Source organism: Diabrotica virgifera, chromosome 8 (genome assembly GCF_917563875.1).
Source record: "Diabrotica virgifera virgifera chromosome 8, PGI_DIABVI_V3a".
Classification (NCBI taxonomy): Eukaryota; Metazoa; Arthropoda; class Insecta; order Coleoptera; family Chrysomelidae; genus Diabrotica; species Diabrotica virgifera.
Genome location: NC_065450.1, coordinates 73785752 through 73807065, shown reverse-complemented (window position 1 = coordinate 73807065; position 21314 = coordinate 73785752). Strand labels below are relative to the sequence as shown.

General features: G+C 31.8%; 1 protein-coding gene across 1 annotated transcript in view; it reads right to left on the bottom strand.

Moving 5' to 3' along the window:
* Positions 1–21314, bottom strand: part of LOC114342365 (forkhead box protein L2-like) — a 146126-nt gene that overhangs the window by 21994 nt on the left and 102818 nt on the right. The gene's annotated exons all lie outside the window — the stretch shown is intronic.

Genomic DNA, 21314 nt, shown 5'->3' with positions numbered 1-21314 from the left:
GATAGTAGGTACTTAAAACTATTGCTTTTCACAATCATTTCACCTATTATATTATATTCTACTTTATTCTATACTATATATCTATTCTAATCTATCTATATATTTCATTTAATCTGTTACATTCTACTCTATTCTGTTTTAAATCAAATACTTTATTAGTAAGTATCTACATATATATTACATCTATTCTATTATATTCTACTCTATTCTATTTCAAGTTTATTCTATACTATATATCTATTCTAATTTTCTAATCTATCTCTCTATTTTATTAATCTGTTCTATTCTATTCTGTTTCAAATCAAACACTTTACTCAAACAAAGAAACTAACGACATTCAAAAGCTTCTAATAAAAAAATCATTGCATTGGTACTACTGAAAATATTGACATTTTTACAACATTTATTCCAAGTTCCTTCAATTTTTTTGAGGACAAGAAAATTTTGCTTTCAAGAAATTCACGAATTTATTGACGTCAAGTTAATAACGAACAAATATGGATGTCAAATTGTGCTTTGAGAACACGTCAAATTTGGCCTTGAATAACTTGGTCAATTTATTGTTCAATTTATTGTTGATGTAAAGTGCACTTTAGTTTAAAGTGGATAGACTGTTTGTAAGGACATATTTTGGGTTTTACAAAAATAAACAAATAAAATGGAAGAAGGTTTTCAGAAAGCCGATTCGTATAAACTACCGACTGTAGTGTAGATGTAACAATGGTGTATGATTTATTGGCATCTTGTAAAAAAATAAATCTACCACAGCTTTACTGAGTGTATATTCCATATAATTTTCCATGTCTTCTTTAAGCTGAAAAAATAAATGCTTAATACTCCACAAAAAAAAAATAGAGAAAGTTGTATGCATGCATTGTACGCATGCATATTGTATACATACATTGGCTGGTTATTACTTTACCTTGGTTAGGTGTATTAAAAATATTTTTATTCTTCTTCATGTGCCTTGTCCGTTGTGGACGTTGGCTATCATCATGGCAATATTAATTTCATTTGAGGCGTTTCTGAATAACTCGATCGATTTTTGTCCAAATCATTGGCGTAAGTTTTTAAGTCATGAGTGTCTTTTCTTCCGGGTCCGCGTTTGCTCTCTATTTTACCTTGCGTAATCAGTTTTAGTATACGATATTTATCATGCCTCATGATATGACCGAAATATTTAAGATTTCAATGCTATTTAAATTCATTCATTTTTTTTCGAATCCTGAGAAAACTAATAAGTATTTTTGAAAAATTTAAATGCAGAAAGAACAATTACATTATTACCAAGGGCCGAAAGTCTCTGGAAAACTTCTATAATGTTTATTTTATTAAGTTAGTTCTTTAAGTTAGTTATTTTAAGTTCTAGCTGCAACAAACCATTTCTTTTTCTGTTTTAAATTGGCTGGAACGGTAATAAAAATCTTGTCAGAACTGTTTTTTGATGTATTTACACACCCATGAACAAAACACCACTTATTTGGCTTTATTTTTAATAACTAAATACGTAAAAAACTGCGCACATTCAAATACACTGAGTAAATAAGTATACAAAACTGGTCGTCGATCAAAGACGTTACGACTGCTGACGTCACAGACCATAGCCTCGCTGCAGGGTACCGTTTTTCTAGCCTCCAAGAAAATCAACATTATGAACTCATTTATCTTAAAAAATATACATTTTTAAACAGTTTTATGATTGTTACGTTTTTATATACCTTGTAATCTATTGAATTTAACTATATTTAAAAATTAGTGAACATCCCTATTGGGATAGAACGAAAAGCTTCTGTAGCTATTCTTAATGCTGTATTTTGTATAATTTCGAGTTGAGAAAGTTTTTTTCTTTGCAGAAGAATAAACATTGAGCCACAACCAAGTTTTGATCTTATAAGTGATTTGTAAATGTGAATAAGATTTCACTTTATATACAGGGTGTCCAGAAACTCTCCCGACAAACGAAGGCCGGAGATTCTTCAGATAATTTTAAGACAATCTTACAAAATTCACCTAGTCCGAAAATGCTTCCTGAGGGAGCTAGAGCTCTTTGAAGATGACTTCTTGGAATCAGTTTTTCTTAAATATCTTCAGAACGCTGTTATTTAGAAAAACGAAAACTGGTACGCTTATTTATCTTCCAGAAATAAATCTACTCCATCAATTACGAATTTCTAATACCGGTCATAGGCGCCCGTTTTGGATAGGGCAACTGGTATTTTATCACATAACTTTTTTGTCTTTAACTTCTAATGATTTTTGACACTGGATTATTAAATTGTGAGGTAATCTAGTAATAGAAGGTAATCTTGCATTAAGACGGTAGCATGCACCGTTTTCTAAAAAAATCGATTTGAAAATTATTCGTTTATTGAATTTGAAAAAAAATTTGAAAATTTTTTCAGACGGTGTATTTTACCGACCTAAAGTAAGAGTTAGTGCTAGAATACCTCATAATTTAATATACAAGTGTCAAACATGCTTAGAAATTAGAGACAATAAAGTTATGCGATAAAATAACCGTTGACATACCCAAAACGAACGCATATGACCGGTACTAGAATTTCGCAACTAAGGAAATCGATTTATTTGTGGAAGATAAATAAACGTACCACTTTTCGTTTTTCTAAATAGTTCTTTTTTAATTTTTTCTTTTCAAATTTAACAAACGAAAAATTTTTAAATCGATTTTTCTAGAAAACGGTGCATCCTACCGACTTAAAGCAAGAGTACATTTTAGTACTAGAATACCTTACAATTTAATAATCCAGCACAAAAAATGCTTAGAAGTTAAAAATAAAAAAGTTATACGATAAAATAACCGTTGCCCTACCCAGAACGGGCGCCTATGACCGGTACTAGAAATTCGTAATAGATCTAATTGATTTACTCTGGAAAATAAATATGTGTACCAGTTTTCGTTTCTCTAAATAGAAGCATTCTGGAGATATTTAAGAAAAACTAATTCAAAGACCCCATCTTCAAAGTGCTCTATCTCCCTTAGGAAGCATTTTGGGATTAGGTGAATTGGGTTAAATTGTCTTAAAATTATCGGAAGAATCTCCAGTCTTCGATTGTCTTCGGAGAGTTTCTGGACACCCTGTAGATTCACTTTTTATTTTACTTTAATATCTGTTTGTTTTTGTATAAGAATGGGACTTTATTATAACTGGTACATGTACATCCAGATAATTTCCTAACATTCACCCATGCACTGCTTATAGGCAAAGAGGTAGTACCAGTACAAGTCCATTAGTTTCAGGATCTCATCTGTCATCCATGATTTTTCTTGATTAATTTAAAAATTTACCTATTATGTCACCGATTAATTGGTCTTGATTGCGCTCATTCCACATTCTGGAAATAATTATTAAATTTTCGAAATTTTTGTACTAAATGTAAACAAATAGCCAGCTGTATCCTTCTGTAATAATTATTAACTAATTAAAAATACTTATAATCAGAATTTCGTATTAAAACCAAAAACCTATTCATCGCTTATCGCATCCAGTCAAGATCATCTTTGCGGTGCCAGTCCTTGATTAAAAAATGTGGTACAAGATCAAAAAATCTAATTATTGGAGATAATCGTTAAAGTTGTTTACGACTGTAAGTGCCCAATAGTATTTAGGCCTAATTATAAGACGAATCGCTCATTAGTGAAGCGCATGTTCTCTATTTATTGCGATAACCCGAGATCGTCAAGTTTATCATTTTTAATTCGATTCGCAGCCTCGGGAAAACGAAATGAAACAATTTTATTAAATTATAATTTTCAAGATTTGCTTTATTTGTCAGATATTTTATTCGTAAATTTGTTGTGTTTTTTTTCTACTTTCTTATATACTTTATATAATAAGCAATTTTGCTTGTGCTTGTTCATTGATGGGTATGACCTGACTCTATGGAAGATTGTCACTCAGTCTCTTGCGGGGTCGGCCGATACTGCTAAACTAAAAGTCAAACCTATTAGGGAACTTGCACATAAAATATTTTTGCATAAAATTGTTAATTTATGTTTAAAAATGTTATATTCAAAATATTACGTCTTAACAATAAATGGTGTACGTACAACAACTGATCAAAGTTTCGCGCCCAAAATTTCCGTTTCAAACAACTTCAAAAGCGCGAGCTGGGGTCTGACGTCACCAGCCACTGTTCTCGTTCACCCGTTCGGTGAGCTATTGCATGGAATGCATTTTGCCATTGCTAGTTGTGCGTGTCGAATAACTGTGTTGTTTGCTCGGTGTTTATATTATTGTATTTAGTGTATGATATACTTTATCAAAATTAAAAACAAATCTGCCTAATATAAGTAGTATATAGTGCTGGAATGCCAAAGCACAACTTTCAGAATATCCAACAAACATTTTTTTACTCTAATAGCAGAACCAAAAACGTAGATTAAAATGGCTAGAGGCAGGCTTGCGAGATAAAAAGGATATTTCACAAAGTAGCAAAGGTCTTTATTTCTGTGAGGATTATTTCGATGTGAGTATTTATCTAATTAGGTACCTAATAAGACATTTTCTATTTCAAGAAAAAATATTAGTTGTCGTTTCATGAAATGTGTCTACCTAAACTTGTTTATTGGTTACAGTTGGAACAAGACATGGATAACTATATTATATAATTCAAGATTATGGGTGGTCCCAAAATTATTAAGTCAGGTGTTGTCCCGCACTTATTTGATTGTCAACTAGATAGAAAACGAGCGTTTTCTCAACCTGAGGGAAGCAGCCCTTAAAAGGATTAAACGATAACTTCTAGATGCCGCTTCTACATCTAAGTCTGTTCTAGAGGACAATGATGATAAGAGACAGTGTGATCCTAATTTCACAAACTTAGTTCAATCAGGACCTGAATTAAACCAACCAGCTTTACCTCAAAAACGGTATCTCAATAAAGATATTCAGTGTACATTTCAAAGGAGTGTTACAATCGAGTTGTCACCATTCCAAATACATAATAAGGATGCAGAAACTTCACCTATAAAAGACTTAAAATATTATTTGAAGATACAAAAAATGAATCAGAAAGTTCTGTATTTGAAGAGTATAGTGAATATAGTGGTAGTGACGACTGTTGGTACAATGAAAGTTATTCTTTATCTTGTGATGAAGATACGAAAGAAGAGGAAGCAAAACAATTTAAAAGTTTGTCTCTGAATTGTACAGTGATAAAGTTTCAATACAGACCTAGATTGTATACGTTTCATTTTATACGTTTTAGTTAATGGAAATAAAACAAAAACAATGCGTCTATTTTTAACTCTAAAAAAGGTAAGAACAGGACACACATTTATGTCTCTTGGAGATGGGTTCGCCATAAGCGAAAGAAATGCTTCGAGAATATTTGCAAAATCTGTTCCACTAATTAGTAGATATTTAAGATCTTGTATTTTTAATCCCCAAGTTAGTTCAATTAAATTAAACTTACCCTTAGCATTTCAATTATTAAAGACGATTAAAATGTACTATACAATCCCCAAAATAATCTAATGGCTTTGCTTTGAAAAACCCTCATGTGTAATAGTACTTATGCGTTTTAAACCCTTTAGAAAAGTAGCAATTTCTAAACATTTATAAATTTCACTTTGAAACTATACAATTTATTGTAGAACTATACAAGAATACAAATACTACCTGGTAATTTCCAATTAAATGCGATTAAAATGTAATATACAATTCCCGTAATATTGTCCTTTTCATGAGCATTTTTCAGTGCCTAACAAATGATAGGAAAAAGGGTAAGTCCGTGATAATACACATTTATGACATTTATTCTAACATGACATTTTAGTTAAATCTGACAGTTGTCACATTTTATTTTCAATTTGGAATAAAAACAAATCAAATATGTTTCTTGCATTTATAAAATGGTATTTTCTTTGATTTGTATAGTCTTATAAATTATACAGATTATATTGGTATCTAATATTATTATCTAATTAAAAAAATATTTTTTATTATTGCGCCATCTATCGACAACTAGAATAACTAGAATAAATGATGTAAATGTCTGTAATCTCAGACGTGCCCTTTTTTCTGTCACATACAATTTAATGCGTTAGAAAGAAATCGAAAAACTGTGACGCACTGAAAGATGATCATGAGAAAAAGAATACTATAATCGCGTTGTTTTCGACTTCTAGTCCGTTTGACCGTGGTCCGTGACGTCAGACCAATAGAAACACGTTCAAGCGCCTCCTAAGAAATTTGAATTTCATAGCACTTTCAAAACCTCGTAATAAACGTGTGGGTTAAAAATATTTGTTTTTTTTTGCATGTCGAGCGTTTTAAGATCATGTTACCTTATGTTTTTTAATATAATTTTAATATTTAAAAATTTATGCAAGTTCCCTATAAGGAATGCACGTCATAGATTTAATGAACAAACTTAACGGTAAACAAATTCAACAAAGTTTTCCTCATATATTTCGCGTCAAGTTTAACAGGAAAGCGCTGTTGCCAAATAAAAAACATATTTGCTCTGTGAAGACAAAACCAGCTGCAGACTGTGGTTCGGACCATAAAATGTTGCACAGTAAAACAATTGCAAATAAAAGACAAAAGTTGGTTCCGAAGCACTAGCAAAAGCTGACCTACCAGTGACTACCGGAGACCCTGGCAAAACGTGGGAATACACAAAGAAGTTGATCACTGAAGCCATCAACAACACAAACCCTAAAGAAAAAATAGATAGGAAAAAACATTGGATGACTGAAGAAACTCTCAACCTTGTAGAAGAAAGACAAAAACTTAGAAACGGCACATCAAATTCAATACAAAAAGAAATAGAGATGAGCACCATAAATACAACTATAAAATACTTGTGCAGAAGGGACAAAAATAATTATATAAAAAACATATATGTGAACAACTAGAGGAACATACTGACCGCCAAGAATCTAGAGAACTTTTCTCAAAAGTCAAATATCTAGCGAGAGAATTCAAACCACAGACACAGATCATCAAAGATAATAGTGGAAATACCATACCATAACAAACCCAGACGGTATCGCAGAGGTGTGGAAACAATATTGTGAAATACTATTCTCTAACAACGACCCAGAGATACAGAGAAAAGAAGTTATGAAAAAGAACCTCAAATATTGAAATCAGAAATCGAGTTGGCAATAAAAAAGCTAAAATGTAGAATAGCACAAGGAGAAAAATCCTTTTACATATTAGAAAAGCTGGTATTTTACACGAATTTTTAAAAATGTAGTTCAATTGGTGACTAGTCGTGTTAAGTGAAGGGGGAGCTGGGAGCCGACAAATGCACGAGTTCAAAAACTAAAAAATGCAACTAAAAACTATGTATTATTATTTTCTGTATATCGGGATCTACTGAATATATTTTGATCGTTCTTTTTTTAATTGTTATGTAATTTTTCTGCACATTACAAATATGAAATTTGTCTAGACATTTATTAATTAATATACAGTCTAATTTGTTTAAACAATTTTTGAAAAAATAATTTTTTCTCAAATCATTATTAATAATAGAAAAAGTTAAGGTACATTTTAATAAATAAATTATCTTCAATAAATAATTATCTAATAAAAATAATTTATTTTTTATACTATGATTAAAAACATAGATTTTTGTATAAAAATATGTTTTCAAGAATTGTTTAAACAGATTAGACTGTTTATTAATTAATAAATTTATAAACAAATTGCATATTTGTAATGCACGTAGAATTACATACAAACTAAAAAAAGAAAGATCAAAATCCATTGAGTTGATCCGGAGATACAGAAAATTGTATAAGTGAGTGCGCAGACTGCAGACTTTTTAGTCGGCCGATAGTTTAGTCGGCTTCTTAATCAGTACAGAGATATATTATGTATCAGTACTTAATCTACGGTATGCAGATGCGCACACTACACCGATTCACCGATGCATATCTCTCTGTACTGATTAAGAAGCCGACTAAACCAGCGGCCGACTAAAAAGTCTGCAGTCTGCGCACTCACTTAGTTTGAAATTACTTTTTCGGTATTTTAACTGGGTGGATTTGTAGGTTCCCCTAGTACCTAATCGTTTGAACTACATTTTTGAAAAATCGTAGAGGGTGCTGTGAAGGTACAATGTTTGGAAATTTTTTAAGAAAAACTACAAATCCCATTCTTTAAAATGGCATTAATGAGATTCCTTAATTACTATAAACAAATTAGCTGTGAATTTAAAAAAAAACACATGGCTAACTTTGTCCCAAATGAACCCAGGCTAAATTTTTTTATTTTAAAATTCGTGTTATATTAGCTATTCTATTAGCTTTTCGAATATATAAAAGATTTTTTCGACGGACAACATTTTAAAAGTTATTCTAAATGTCTACAAAAATGTCTAAAAAACTACAAAATTTCAAAAATTTGGCATTAGGATTTTTGACTATATTAATTAATTTTTTTATCTTTTTTTAATACATTTTGATACTATCACTCTTCTACTTTCATTTGGCATACTCAGAGATGCCCTATCTTTATTATTTTCTGTCTTATGTTATTGCAAAATAAAGGTATGTGCGATAAACAAATAGAATAACTAATTAATGGATCGGTCTCAAATTTTGAGGATCTGTTAAGTACCCCAATACCCAACTTTCGGTGAAACACTAAAGTTCTAAGGTAGTTTTCTTCTTCTTCTTCTTTAAGTTCCATCTTCTATCGAAGGTTGGAAATCATCATGGCAATGCGGACCCTGTTGACTGCCGCTCTAAATAGCTCTGCACTACTGCATTCGAACCATTCCCGTAAGTTCTTAAGCCAGGATGTTCTTCGTCTTCCCACATTTCGCTTTCCTCGGATTTTGCCTTGCATAATAAGTTGTAATAATGAGTATTTTTGCCCTCTCATCACAAGAAATTTTTAAGTTTAATGAATGATGCAGGTGCTATTTCAATACGTGTCTTAATTTCTTTGGTTTGGTCTACATTTGATGTTATCCATGTTCCTAAGTATTTGTAGTTATCCACACTCTCAATCACAGTATCTTCAATAGTTAATTGGATGTTTACGTGTGCTGATTTAGTTATGATCATGCATTTAGTTTTCTTTAAATTCATCTTCAGTCCGTACTCATGACAGCGTTCATTAAGGCGTTGCATTACGTTCTGTAAATCATTGTTGTTATCTGTTATTATTACTGTATCGTCTGCAAAACGTAAGTTGTTCAAAACTTCTCCATTGATAGATATACCTTCTATTGAATCTGAGAGCGCTTCTTAAAATACCGCTTCACTGTAGACATTGAAAAGTAGTGGAGACAGCACGCAACCCTGACGGAGTCTTCTCTGTATTTTGATATCTTGGGTGTCCTGGTTGTCATCTCTAACCTTGGCAGTTTGATTCCAATATATATTAGATATAATTTTCATGTCACGACTGTTAATATTTTTGCTTTTTAATATATCTACAAGCTTTTTATGTTGAACTTTATCAAATGCCTTTTCAAAGTCTACAAAACAGAAGTACATATCCTGATTAATGTCCATGCATCTCTGGGCCAGCACATTCAAGCCGAACAAAGCATCTCGTGTGCTCATACCATTTCTAAAGCCAAATTGTGTGTCACTGATTTCATATTCGAGAGTTTTAACAATTCTACTGTGTATTATTTTCAAAAATGTTTTAAGTGTGTGACTCATTAAAGATATTGTTCTGTGATCCGAGCAGGTACTAAAAGGTAGTTTTAGTAAAAGTTATTAACAAATAACTCTTTTCACTGATTTTGCAGTTTGCGTAGCAACAAATTAACTTTTTAACTTTAAAAAATCGGCATTTTGAAGGTCTTTCAATGTTCTAAATAATTAATATTTGTAATTTTATATCAACTGTTTAGCTTTTGAATGGGGTGCATAAAATCGAAAAAATCGCAATTTTTGCACTAAATTGTTATAATTAAAAAACGGACGCGAACTCTAGGCAGGAAATAGGTAGGTTTTCTTCCTATAGGTCTACAGTAACTAAAAAAGTAGCCAACTACCTGGATCTTTAAGTTTCTGGAATACTACTTGTTGCAGCATAATTCTAGCTTCTCGTAAGTCATTTGTTATGAAAACAATGTCATCGGCATATCGGAGATGAAGTAATATCTTTCCATCGATGTTTATAACATGACTGTTATAAAGAGTTTTGGCGACAAAGTATCTCCCTACCGCACCTCTCTGCCAATTGTTATTTTCTCAGTCATGCTATAAAGGTTTACAGTTGTTGTTGCATTTTCGTAAATATTTCGAATAATGTTGTTCTGAAGCTATTTTCTTGTGGCATTTTTATAATCAATTACTTTTAATGGGAAATAAGAATAAGCCACAATTTTACCAAAAAAATGATTTTATTAACGTTTCGAAGCCCACATCGGGTTTCGTTGTCAAAATACAAAATACATACTACTAAAATAAACAAAAATGTTGTTGCTAAGTAAAAAAATTATTCTAATAATTTATTTAATCTGACTCATTTATATTGGCAATTCAGATGTATATTATACATTTTAAAGTAGAAGACTTTAAAATGATATCGCCAATATTTATGAGTTGCGTTCCTGGGACGACTTTACTAAAATATAGTTCATTCGATTACATGAAATCAATCCCAACTCATGAATATTCGTCACAAAAAAATCATAGCATGTGATCTGTCTAAAAAGACAACCAAATGCAACGATGACAGTAAAATTCTTGCGTTAGAGATTCCATAGTAAATCACGAGGGAAAACCAGGAAAAAAACCTCGTGATACTATCCCGACATCGTAAGTATTTGGTCTTACATTTAATTTACTTTCAAAAAACTAATACCAAATTCTGACTTTATATATATAATGTTCTTGAACTCCTAAGTGGAGCATAGAGCTTCAGTGAAAACGCGCCATCGGGTTCTATTTTGCGCTAGAGCCTTCACCTCATTCCAAGACTTTCCTTGACTTCTTATCTCGTCCATGATGGATCTTCTCCAAGTTTGTGCTGGGCGACCTCTTTTTCTCTTTCCTTGGGGATTCCACTCTAGGGCATTTTTTGCAATACTGGAACTATCTTTTCGGAGTGTGTGACCTATCCACCCCCACTTTCTGTATTTTATTTCATTTTCTACCCTCTTTTGTTGGGTCAGGTGTAGCAGATCTTCGTTTCTGATGGTGTTTGGCCAGAAAATACGAACAATTCTTCGTAGACATTTGTTAACAAAGACCTGCAATTTGTCTGTAAGGTATTTTGTCACTTTCCAGGTTTCACATCCATAGAGTAGAACAGACATAACATTTGACTGGAATATTCGGATCTTTGTCCTTGTAGTATATTCTCCAGACCTCCAAACAGGGTTAAGCATGCTGAAAGCTTGTTGAGCTTTTCGTATCCTCATACGAATATCGTCTTCTGTACCGTCGCTTTCTGTTATGACACTTCCAAGGTACGTGAAGTTCTCCACATTTTCAATCTGCTTGTTGTCGATATTAAATAGCGTGTTGTTCCTTGCATTTATTCTCATCGACTTGGTTTTACCAATATTGATTTTTAAACCTATTTTATTGGCCTCAGTGGATAGTGTTTCCAATTGGTCGGCCACATCCTGGAACCTTTATCCTAACAGGCAGATATCGTCGGCGTATTCCAGATCACTTAGGCGTGTGGTTAACGTCCATTGTATCCCTTTTGTGTCGAAGTCTATTTGGAGAGAACATAGTCCAGAGCTATGTTAAACAGAAACGGAGAAAGCACACATCCCTGTCTGACTCCAGTAAGTACGTCAAATTCGTCACTGTTGACCCCATTGTGTGTCACGCTGCACGTCGCCTCAGTGTACAGTGACTTTATAATGGAAATTATTTTATGAGGAATGTTTCTTAGCTCTAAAATTTTCCATATAGCAGCATGAGACAGGCTGTCAAAGGCACGTTCGAAATCGACAAAGACCATGTATAGAGGTGTGTTCCATTCAACCGATTGTTCCATTATTACCCTCACTGTATTAATGTGATCTATGCAGGAAGATTCTGGTCTAAAACCTGCTTGATTCGCTCGAAATTCAACCTTGTTTGTTAATCTTTTATGTATGATGATCGTAAAAATTTTATTTATGACGGTAAGCAAGGTTATTCCTCTCCAATTTTTGCACAGTGTGAGGTTGCCCTTTTTTGGAAGCTTAATAATATTACCTTTTTTCCAGCCCGCTGGAATGCGGTTTGTTTCCCACACCACTCGGATTATGGGGAGCAAAAGTTCAGCGGTTAGATGCGGGTCAGTTTTAAGTAGTTCGGCAGCAATGTTATCGATTCCCGGGGACCTGTTATTTCTCAGAGATTTGATAGCTGTTATTATCTCCATTTTGGAAGGGGACTCGCAAGATATATGCAAGTCTACATTCTGCGGGTTTTCGACAATTTCATCCGCGTTATCCCTGGGCGTGCCTAGCATCTCCTGAAAGTGCTCTTTCCATCTCTCTACTTGATCATCCGTTGTAGTAAGTAATTCACCTGTCTTGGATCTTACAATGTTCGAACAGTTGGGTCCATTTTTTGTTAATCGTCTGGTAATTTGGTACAGCTCTCTAGTCCTGTTGTGTTGTGCAGCTGCTTCTGCTTGTTTTGCCAGTTCTTCAGCCCACCTTCTTTTGTCTCTTCTTGCATTCCTTTTAACTGCTTTATTTAGTGTTTCATATTCTTGTTGTCGGTTCGTTCTTCCTTCTACAGTTCTTGCTTGCAAGATATCTTTTTTTCGTTGTTTTCTTTCCTCGATAAGATTCCAAGTTTCATCTGATATCCATTCCTTTCTATCTTTCTCTTTTTTACCCAGTTTGTCTTCAGCTATTTCTGTCAGAACATTTGCCAAATCTTCCCAGCTATTTACTTCACGTTCTCTTGTTTTTACTTGAAGCTCCTCCCTAAACATGTGTTTTCCTGGAAGAGTTTTTAATTTGTTCAGGTTATATGTGGGTCTGTTGGTGTTTCTTGTGATTTTGTTTTTGTTTTTTGCCATCTTGATTTTAATGGTACCAATTAACAGATGGTGGTCACTTGCGATGTCTGCTCCTCTTTTATTTCGTACATCAAGAAGAGATGATCTCCATCTTTTTGATATGGCGATGTGATCTATTTGGTTTTCTCTGGTATGACCAGGGGCAGTCCATGTTACCTTGTGAATATTTTTATGTGGGAAGATGGTTCCACCAATAACTAAACGGTGATTGGAGCAAAAATTTGTAAAGCGCTCTCCATTTTCATTCATCATTCCCAGGCCATGTTTGCCCATTACGGTTTCTAAATTAATATTATCTTCTCCAACTTTGGCGTTCATATCGCCCATCACTATTAGGATATCGAAATTCTGACTTTAAATATGTTTAAATTATAAATAATATTAATAATATATAGATATACAATGAGTAATACTAAAATATAAAATTTGTATTAGTCGATATGTTATTGACTTACTGTCATCGCTGCATTTGGTTGTCCTTTTAAAGACAGATCACATGCTATGATTTTTTTGTGACGGATATTCTTGAGTTGGGATTGATTTCATGTAATCGAATGAACTATCTTTTAGTAAAGTCGTCCCAGGAAGGCAACTCATAAATATTGGCGATACCCAAAGTCTTCTACTTTAAAGTCTAATATACGTATGAATTGCCAATATAAATGAGTCAGATTAAATAAATTATTAGAAGAATTTTTTTACTTAGCAACAACATTTTTGTTTATTTTAGTAGTATTTTGTATTTTGACAACGAAACCCGATTTGGGCTTCGAAACGTTAATAAAATCATTTTTTTGGTAAAATTGTGGCTTATTTCCCATTAAAAGTAATTGATTTAGAATAATATTCGCATACCTGTGGTCTGTTGCATTCTGATAGTGCTTCTAACATAGCGACTGTTTCCACTTCATCAAATGCCTTGTGGAAGTCAACAAAAATAAGAACAAGTGCGCTCTATTATATTCGATAGACTTTTCGACTAGAGTTTAAGGCACTGCAGATGGTCGTTTGTTCATTGGCCTGATCGAAATCCTGTTTGTATTAAAATAGAGTCACAAAAAAGCTTTTATTTTGCTAATTTTTCTGGGCTATTATTGTTACTACAACTTCGACTACTATTTGTATTGGCGCTGGTATTACTATGTTATACACAACTGTATCCTACTTGTTGGAAATATATAAACTGCTCGTCAAAAGTTAGGGATATAGAAAATTATGCTGATGTTCATAGTTGAGTTTTTCGCGAACAGACGGATTGCGCTATTTTTTTTTATTTTAGCCTTTTTTTTAGTATTTACACAGTTGTGCAAAGGTTTACGCAAACTTATTTTTTGTACTTACACCGGGTGGAAGAAAAAAATGTTTTTCTTGTGTTAAGTTTGAGACACCCTGTAGGGAGAACGAGGTACAAATGTGAGTATACATCAGAATAATATTGTAGTCTTATGTTTTGTGAACATGCTGTTGTTTGAATATCCCTGATATCTTTAGAAACAAAAAAATAGACTGTTTTGTAATTTAACATGTGTTTTAACTTTTAACCGAAACAAAAGTTTGAGACACCTTGTAGTAAGAAAAAGGCACAAAGGTGAGTATACCCCGATATTATGTTTTAGTCTCATATTTTTTGAATATTTTTTTTTAATTTTTCTGATATCTTTAATAACAAAGAAACTAGACGGTATTACTCTTTAATATGTTTTTCTATGTTTCACATGTGTAATGTGACGCATGTCGTCAGTTAAAACACATATTAAAGAGTACAGTAAGGTCTTATTTTATGCGGTGGATACGTTCTTCAGAAAAGCGCATATAAAAAAATCGCATAAAAAATACTTTACTTGCATTAAAAAAGTAGGGATACGTTTCGTGATTTTCTAAAATCACATAAAATGGTGGACGTTTGTCCACCAAAAATTGTGTCTTTGATGTTTTTTTTCTCCATTAGGCCAAATAAAATCTTAAAAAAGGAATGAAAAACGCAGACTAACGATATTGAAATTGCAAAAACCTCTTCTAATGAAACATAAAACTTTATGACACTTAATTTAATGTTTCAATCCAGAAATCAAAATGTGCTGTTAATTATACTGCAACTTGAAATCAGCAACATTTAAGGACGATTCATATTTATCCGTTCGGGTACTAGCGTACTTTATACGTAGCGTTTCGTTTTCGAAAAATATTGTTTTTATGGTTTTAAATATGAACAGTTCATATTGTTCGGAGCGTATAGTATCAGACAACTCTTTGTAAAATCAGGTTTTTATATTTTTCGGAAACGAAACGCTACGTGCCCGAACGGATAATATGATTCTTCCTTTAAATTTAATTTCAAAACAATTACAGGTTATATAGGTCTGGATCCCGCGTGTGAAAAAAAAGTTGATTAATAGCAAGCTAAAAATTTGTTAATAGCTAAGGGGGTCTAATCGGACAAACTTTGATATATGGGAATACTGAAACAGAGGAAGTTTTAATTGTGGAACAGGTTAAAAATTTGGAACGGTCAGACCACGAAAACGTCACATGTATTTTGTCCGACAGAACTTCCAATTGATTTGTTACCCTTTCATTAAACTCTCATGAAAAAATCAGACTGCTATTTATCACCTGTCATAATTCCTGTTATTTGACAAGTTCTACGTGTTCCACTCATTAAAATGCCCATTTGGTGATAAAGAGCAGTCTGATTTTTGCAATAGAGTTTAATGAAAGGGTAACAAATCAATTGGAAGTTCTGTCGGACAAAATACATGTGACGTTTTCGTGGTATGACCGTTCCAAAGTTTTAACCTGTTCCACAATTAAAACTTCCTCTGTTCCAGTGTTCCCATATATCAAAGTTTGTCCGACTAGACACCCTTAAGCTATTAACAAATTTTCAGCTTGCTATTAATCAACTTTTTTTTTATACGCGGGATCCAGACCTAATACCTTTCATAACAGCATGGTACATCATGTAACAAGGGGAATACCCGAATTGCAAACTCTCAGACTACTGGATGGGAATAGTTAATATTAATTATACTAATTGTTAATAATAGACATTTTTGAATGAAATACCAACCGCATAACTTCAAAATCGCATAAAAAAATCCGCATAAAAAGAGACCTTACTGTAATATCATCTAGTTTCTTTGTTATTAAAGATATCAGAGAAATTAAAAAAATAAAATATTCACAAAATATGAGACTACAACAAAATATCGAGGTATACTCACCTTTGTGCCTTTTTCTCCCTACAAGGTGTCTCAAACTTTTGTTTCGGTTAAAACACATATGTTAAATTACAAAACGTCTATTTTTTTATTTCTAAAGATATCAGGGACATTCAAATAACAAAATGTTCACAAAACATAAGACTACAATACGATTTCGATATATACTCCCATTTGTACCTCGTCCTCCCTACAGGGCGTCTCAAACTTAACATAAGAAAAACATTTCTTTTCTTCCACCCGGTATAAGGACAAAAAAAAAGTTTGAGTAAACCTTTGCATAACTGTGTAAACACTAAAGAAAAGTCTAAAATAATAAAAAAAAATCAGCGGAATCCGTTAATCTGTTCACGAAAAAATCTACTATAAAAATTCAGCAGAATTTTCTATATCCTTAACTTTTGACGAGCAGTTTATATGTTTATAAAACAAGATTATAAATTCGCATTGTATATTCATTTATGAACTGATATTTAATAATAAAACAATTATTACATATTTATTTAAATACATTTAGCCATTACATATCAACTGTATAAAGAATCAGATTTTTTTAAACAAGGCTTCTGCCTAATTAATTAATTTCTTAATGGATGATTATTTGCGGAAAATTTTGTTAAAATGTGTTATGTTTAGGAGCACTTGTTGATAAATAGAAAATCAAAATATTTGCAAATGGACTTAAATTGTTTTAAAACGAATTAATGCCAGCAACTGATTTGTTTTACATACAAATCTAAACAAATGTCACATTTTTGGTTTTATTATTGTTAATATGTTACAAAGAATTATCTGTTACTACTTTATAAAATATATTTACGATTATATATATTTATATTTTGTTATAATAATACTTATGTATTGATTTTAAAACAATTTATACATTTATAAACTACCCGAAGAAATTAACGCACCACCTTAAATATGGGTCATTTTTGATGCTTCGTATTTCCTAAACCTGTTGTCCGCTTTAAATAATTGTTTTAATATGTTATAGCCTCATTATTTAACAATATCGCTGTAATAATATTGTTGCTAGATAGGCAAGCGGAAGATACCCCTAAAATGACCAGGTATTGACCACGGAGAGGTGAATGGCTAATTTTAGACATACTGTATGTTTTTGACGGTGCTGAAAACGAAAATGAGATTTATTTTGAATTTCATGTGGGGGAACATTGCCAAAATCGCAATTTTACCCTAAAAATAAAGAAAACTAAAATCATGTTTTTTGCGTTTACCTCTATACAACTCTGTTCGCTTTTAATATTTTTTTCGGGAATTTTTACAGTATATAGCTCTAATATTTCTGAAGAAAACCGTATCTGCTTTAAGCTTTAATTCTTATTCTGATAAACGTTATGAATATTTCAAAAGAAAAGCTGCGGATTTATGCATTGAAACGTTTAATCGCAAACGTTGAGTGATGAAATTTCAAATTTAGCCTTTTAATCACGTTTATGTTAAAATAGAGATTACAAAGAAGTTTTCTGGTAAGTTTTAGATCAAAATGTTTTATAGAAAAAAAAAATAGTGCAACTTTTAATGTCGACATTAGAAATCTCCAATATAACGCTTATTTTTCGAGATACTGACCATGGGTGGTGAATGGCTAATTTTGGTCTTAGATTATGTTTTTGACAGTGATGAAAACGAAAATGAAATTTATTTTAAATTTTAGGTGGGGGAATATTGTCAAAATTGCAATTGTACCCTAAAAATTAAAAAAAAAAGAAATCACGTTTTTTTGCGTTTAGCTCGCTACAACTCTGGTCCGTTTTAATATTTTTTTCTAAAGTTTTTACACTATATATCGCTCACTTTTTTGAAGACAATCGTTTTTGCTTTAAGCTTTTAGTCTTATTCTAGTAAAAGTTATGAATTTTTTAAATGTGCAGATTCGAGAATTGCAAAGTTTAATCGCAATAGTTGAGGGACAAAATTTAAAATTTATCTTATTAATCACGTTCGTGTTAAAACATAGAGAACAAAGAAGTTTTCTGGAAAGTATTAGTTACAAATGTTTAATAAAAAATAAATGGCGCAACTTTTAATGTAGAAGTTATACATCCCCAAAATAACGCTTATTTTTCGAGATACTGGCCATGGGAGGTGAATAGCTAATTTTGGCTAATAGACACCGAAAAAGAGGTTTATTTTGAATTTTATGTAAGGGAACATTGTCAAAAGCGCAATTTTAACCTAAAAGTGAAAAAAAAGTGAAGTCACGAATTTTTACCTTTAACTCACTACAACTCTGTTCCATTTTAATATTTTTTTCTAAAATTTTTACAGTATGTATTTCTCACCTTTGTAAAGACTATGAAAGTAACTGTAGTCTTTCAGTCTTTTCTTTATAAAAGTTATGAATTTCTAAAAATAAAAGGTGAGGATTCGTGAATTGCAGAGTTAAATCGCAAAAATTAAGTGACAAAATTTAAAATTTATCTATTTGATTACATTTATGTTAAACCATAGAGTTCAAAGAAGTTTTATGGGGAGTTTTAGGTCTAGATGTGTTATAGAAAAAATATGGTGCACCTTTTAATTAAGAAAAACGTGGTTTAGTTTTTTTTTGTTTTTAGGGCAAAATTGCGATTTATGACAATGTTCTCCCACCTAAAATTCAAAATAAACTTCATTTTCGTTTTCAGAACCATCAAAAACATAAAGTAAGACCAAAATTAGCCATTCACCACCAAGGATCAGTATCTCGAAAAATTAGCGTTATTTTGGGAATTTATTACGTAGATGTTAAACGTTGCACGATTTGTTTTCTATAAAACATTTTGATCCAAAACTTTCCAGAAACTTCTTTGTACTCATGTTTTATTTTTGAATTTGTTTTAAAATCTATATTTCAAATTTTGTCAGTCAAAAAAATTTGCGATTAAACTTTGCAATTCACGAATCTGCACCTTGTACTTTAAAAGATTCATAACTTTTACTAGAATAAGACTAAAAGCTTAAAGCAGAAACCATTGTCTTAAAAAAAGTAAGCGATATATAGTGTACAAACTTAAGATAAAATATTAAAGCGAGCTAAACGCAAAAAAACGTGATTTCATTTTTTTTTATTTTTAGGGTACAATTGCAATTTTGACAATATTCCCCCACCTAAAATTTAAAATAAATTTCATTTTCGTTTTCATCACTGTCAAAAACATAATCTAAGACCAAAATTAGCCATTCACCACCCATGGTCAGTATCTCGAAAAATAAGCGTTATATTGGGGATTTCTAATGTCAACATTAAAAGTTGCACTATTTTTTTTTTCTATAAAACATTTTAATCTAAAACATACCAGAAAACTTCTTTGTACTCTCTACTTTAACATAAACGTGATTAAGAAGCTAAATTTTAAACTTCGTCACACAACTTTTGCGATTAAACTTTGCAATGCACAAATCCGCACCTATTTCTTTGAAAAATTCATAACCTTTATCAGGATAAGAATAAGAGCTTGAAACAGGTACCGTTGTTTTCAGAAATGTTAGAGCTATATACTGTAAAAATTTCAGAAAAAAATATTAATAAAATGGAACAGAGTTGTAGCGAGGTAAACACAAAGAAACGTGATTTCATTTTTTTTTTATTTTTAGGTTAAAACTGCGATTTTGACAATGTCCCCCACATAAAATTCAAAATAAACCTCATTTTCGTTTTCAGTACCCTCGAAAATATAAAGTGTAAATAAAATTAGCCAGCTTTTTTGAGGGTGTCCCGCTCGTGTAAGACAGGTAAATTGTCAATATATACCGGGTGTACCAATCAAACTGATTTTTTCTCAAAGTTCACCACACTACGTGGAATATTCTAGCATTTATAAAATACTGAAATTAAAACCTAACTATAGCCTCAGATTTTCTTAACATTCTGTTTTCTTTTTTATTCAATCGCTTGTAGGTTTATTCCAACACAACGAGAAACCGTCCATGTAATAGGGATGGCGGTTTTTGAAAAAACACCGGTTTTTTTTGCTTACGGTTTAACCTGGCGGTTATAACCGGCCAAAAAACCGGTTTTTGGAAAAACCGGTTTTTGGTTTTTTTTATCCAATACGTTACAAAGTTACATAATACACTTTAGTTGGCGATACTCCATTCGACACGATATCAATATGATCAAAATTAGTACTATCGAAAGAACATGTACTACTTTTAACACGTTTGTATATTTGTAGAATAGGTACATTTTAACTCATTTAATACTTCCTTTATGAGTGTATCGTTTTGAAAACGTAGCGAAATTCTTGGAGATTAGTATTCGCAATCAGCAATTCGATATTCATAGTCAGAGCATTATTTTTGGTAATCAGAAAGAGTCATTCACCCACTTTCAATGTCAAGAGTTAAGTGTGAAAAATAGATGATGTTTGCGTCTAATTCAACCAGATCATTTCTTATGTAAATATTATGATTATAAATACCTTTTCAAGGAAATCAACCTGAGGCTATAGTTGGGTTTTAATTTCAATATTTTATAAATGCTAGAATATTCCACAGGGTGTGATGAACTTTGAGAAAAACATAGTTTGATTGGTACACCCGGTATACAATGTCAATTTACCTGTCTAGCAACAATATTATTTTATTACAGCGATATTGTTAAAGATTAAGGCTATAACATATTAAGTTATAGCTAGGCTACAGTACCGTCTACTGTGCCACTTTTGCCCTTTAGACCAGGGCGCATCTGTAAAAATATTAGTACATTTGGACGTTGAGAGGTGACTCAAATTTTTTTGCAGAAATTGCTTGAAAATAACACAAATAATAATATTTGAGTTATCCTCCCTCTCAAAAAGGTCCGGAACATTGTTTAAATAATCAAAATGTCAAAAAATGAAGGAAAAATTCGATTTTTTTCTTCGTTTTTTGATTATAACTTAAAGAGTATTCATTTCCGAGAAAAGTTGTATTGACATAAAAGTTGTATAATTAAATTTCCTACAATATAGAGTTGGTTGAAAATTTAAAAAATAGTCACCCTTGTTGCAAAATAGCAATAATTGGGAAAAAACTATACAAAAACAAGTATTCGCATTTTACGTTTTTCAACCATTTATTCTAAACTTAGGACCTTCAATTTTCACCCAGAAAAACTATATGA